Below are 4,357 nucleotides of genomic sequence, written 5' to 3' on the forward strand. Positions count from 1 at the left end.
GGCTTTGCGTCTCCAACATCGACATCATGCATCAACACAGTGGTTCTTCCTGGAGTGGCACGGAACACTTCCGGGTACTCCTGCAGTAATGCCGAAAACTCCTGCCTTTCCTCGGGAGGTAGATGAGAAAGCTTAGTCTGGAGATCATTCATGATATCAGGATTCTTCCCCAAACTATCACTCAGGCTCATGCTGCATGGGAGAGCTTCACTTGCAGACTCGGGTGGAACAGCTACAGTGCAGACTGGATTATTTTCGTCCCGCCTGTGATATAACTTTAGCATGTTGATGTGACAAAGTTGCTTGATCTTTCTACGATCTGGTGTGGCGATGACATAGTTGACATCACTGAGTTTCTTCTCCACGAAATAAGGACCACTAAACTTGGCTTGAAGAGGCTGCCCATGAACCGGTAGCAGAATCAAAACCTGATCTGGCTGAAAGTGGCATAACCTGGACTTCTTATCATACCAAGTCTTCATCTTCTCCTGAGCAGCTCCTAAATTCTCTCTCGCCAGCTGTAAAGCAGTGGACAGCCGTTCTTTGAACTTCATCACATACTCCAGCAGGTTGACATCATCTTCCTCCGACAGCCAGCATTCCTTGAGTAGCTTAAGGGGTCCTCTTACTTCGTGGCCAAACAGTAGTTCAAAAGGTGAGAAGCCCAGTGATTCATTTGGAGATTCTCTTGCAGCAAACACAACGAATGGAAGACCTTTATCCCAGTCTTTCTGATGTTCCAAAGAGTATTTCTTGAGCATCGATTTAAGTGTTTGATGATATCTCTCCAACGCTCCTTGGGTCTGGGGATGGTAAGCTGAAGACGTGATCTGGGTGATGCCCAACTCTTTCAGAGACTGCTTGAAAACATTCGACATGAAATTACTTTCCCGGTCTGACTGTACCTCCTTGGGCAGACCAAACTTTGTGAAGAACCCTAGCATTTCCTTAACCACGTTCTTTGCTGAGATATTTCTAAGTGGAATGGCTTCAGGATAACGAGTAGCCATATCAATCAGGGTCAACACATAAGAAAATCCTGAAGAAGTCTTAGGAAGAGGGCCCACAATATCCACCAACACACGGGTGAAAGGCGCCTCAAAAGGAGGAATGGGAACTAGAGGTGCAATCTTTTCGGTCTGATTACACTTCCCTACAACTTGACAGGTGTGACAAGACTTACAATACCAGGAAACATCCCTGAAGATACCTGGGCAGTAGAAGTGTTTCAAAATGCGTGCCACAGTCTTCCTCACTCCAAGGTGTCCTGCCAAACTGGAATCATGAGCCACTCTAATGATATCCTGCCTACAAACACGAGGGATGACAACTTGATGTACAACCTCCCATTCACAGTCGGCTGGTACTGTTGGGGGTCTCCACTTCCTCATAAGTACTCCTGACTTTACATAATAACAAGTAGAAGCACCGGCTGACTCTTCTTCACTGTAAGCAGAGTTAGCTAGACCTTTCAACTCAGGGTCAGCAACCTGCAACTCAACCAACTCTTGACGAGACAAATTATCAACACTACGCGGTACTGCCTCAACTGGTGAGTGGTCCAAATTATCAAGAAAAGTGTCAGCTAGGATAACATCATCATCATCATTATCCTCTAAATCACCAGTAACTTTAGACTTAGCCCTAGTGACAGCACATGCAGGGAACACATCAGGGACATCACAATCCTGGGACGCAGCCACTGGCTCACTAGACAACTGAGGAGCTGGACACACTTGACTTCCACCAATATCATTTCCAAGTAAGAAAGTTACACCTGACATTGGGAGTGTCTCAACCAACCCAACCATAACGGAACCATTAACAAAACCAGACTCTAAATTCACTCTGCACAGAGGGACAGATAAGTAATTATTCCCTACACCTTGTAAGATTACAGTTTCATCAGAGGAATTAACATTAGAGCCTAGAACACTGGTCAGCATAAGGGATTGGGAAGCACCTGTATCACGATATATTTTAACTGATTCCCTGTCATTACTGTCCAGAGGACTGACAAAACCATCAGACAGGAAATTAGCACATGAACTCTTGAGAGTGTCACCCACGTTACTGCTCAAAAGAAGAGCTCCATCATGAAAATTTAAGTTACCCCTCAAAGCAGGTTCAGTTAACTCAGTTAAAGAATTATGGGAACTCTCAAGGGTGGACACTAGACCAATTGACTGAATATTTAAAGACTCCTTTTTGTTCACATCACGCTGTCTCCTGAAACATTTCTCCGTAGTATGACCAAGCTTACTACAATAAGTACATTTACTTTCCTGAAACCTAGAGGTGAAGCTGGTATTTACTTCCTGAGAAACATCATCTTTACTCTCTTTCCTGTTACCTGTACTCTGAGTAGAGGCAACGTACTTACTCTCAGCTTTCCCTTTTTCTCTAGAATATCTCTTGTGAGTGAGAACATATTCATCAGCTAAAACTGCAGCATCAGACAAATTATCTATTCTTTTCTCATCAAGATATAGGCTTACATCTTTATAAATACACCTCTTGAAGTCCTCCAGCAAAATCATCTGCTTAAATTTACCAAAATCAGAATCCACATTCTTAGAATTTAACCACTGCTCTAACAGATCTTCTTTGATTTTTACATACTCAACATGGGATTGCTTATCTTGTTTATAAGTTGTCCTAAATTTTACTCTATAGGCTTCAGGAACAAGCTCATAGGCCTTAAGAATCAAGCTCTTAACTACATCATAATTATCAGATTGATCCTGAGGCAAAGATGCATAAGTTACTTGAGCTTTACTGGTGAGAACAGTTTGAAGGAGTACTGGCCAATACTTTTTGGGCCAATTAAAACCTGTAGCTACCCTCTCAAACAACTGAAAATACTTTGTTAAATCAGATTCATTAAAAGGAGGGACAAGTTTAACATTTTTAGCCACATCAAAATCATCAGAGCTAGATGATCCAGTTCCACCTTGTTTCATGCGATACTCATGGTCTGCCTGAATCCTAGCAATTTCAACTTGTGCCTCAGCCTAAATTCAGCCTCCTTAGCACTTGCTTGAAATTCAGCCTCCTTAGCACGAGACTCCGCCTCCTTAGCCTGAGCCTCCTGCAGGGCTAGCTGTAAGTTAGCTAATTCAATCTGCGTTCGCTCATTTGGAGGAGTTACATTAAACAAGCTTTCATTAATCATGTCAACAATTTGATCTTTAGAATGATGAGAGCGAACAGCAATTCCCATTTGTTGAGCAACAAGCTTAAGTTCATTCTTTGTTCTGTTTTCTACATCACACACTGTTTGCACATTTGACAAAAAATCTTTGGCTTCATCAAGTGTAGTAATAGTAGACATCATGAATAAGTAACAGTCACAAAATATCAAGCAATATCCTTATGTTAATATCCTGAATATCCTGATATGAGGTCGCCAAATTTATGTTACGGAACAGAGAAAGATAATGTACACTTTAAGTGAGAATACTAATAATCACTACTGTCACGGAAAGTTCCAGGTTCAAAACAAAGGAGTTAGGTAAAATTACAAGTTAAAGTTTAATGGTCAAACTAACAACAAAACATTCAGGACTCATAAGGATAAAGTAATGGCAAAAAACAGGTTAAATATATGGTTAACTGCAATAGCCTCTATTAACACGAAATTAGCAAGAGTAAATTTATCTAAGTCAGCCCTGATAAAATGAAAATACACTGGGTAATGCTCAGTGAATACCAGATATTAAAGATACAAAATATTATTAATGATGGCTAACATCCACTCACATGAACCACAAAATATCACTAGGCCTACGAATTAACAACTTATGCTATACAGTAGAAGAACAAAATGCAATAACACTTATACTCAAATTACACAGCTGCTAGATGGTTGGAGACTTCCTGAGCACTCAATAATAACTGTACAGGGGAGGACAGAGATGTGAACAAAATGAGGAGTAGATCTAAGTGGCAATGATGCAGAGACTGAGCTCATTATACAGGGGCCAGCAGAGCTTGATACAACTTGTAAGAAGGACGCGCAAATGAAGCCATGGAGACAAAGAGTTGACAATCCCGCTCTGAACAACAGAAAGGACGACTCACTCCACTATAACGGTAGAAGGGGGGGACTGAGGCAGAACACGCTCGTGATCAAACATGCAGCATACTGTGCGTTAAAATTACACAAAGGATGATGAAATCATAGGCTATGTAACAATATATATATATATATATATATATATATATATATATATATATATATATATATTAAGACATTCATTTGTAAGTTGACCAAACCTATATGTATGCTATCACTACGCTTGTCATATACCTTGTGCCTGGTTAATTGGTGGCCTATACCACGATAGTGCATTAT

This window comes from Coenobita brevimanus, chromosome 61, assembly GCF_032717465.1.
Source record: "Coenobita brevimanus isolate Jiangsu-jjx chromosome 61, ASM3271746v2, whole genome shotgun sequence".
Lineage (NCBI taxonomy): Eukaryota > Metazoa > Arthropoda > Malacostraca > Decapoda > Coenobitidae > Coenobita > Coenobita brevimanus.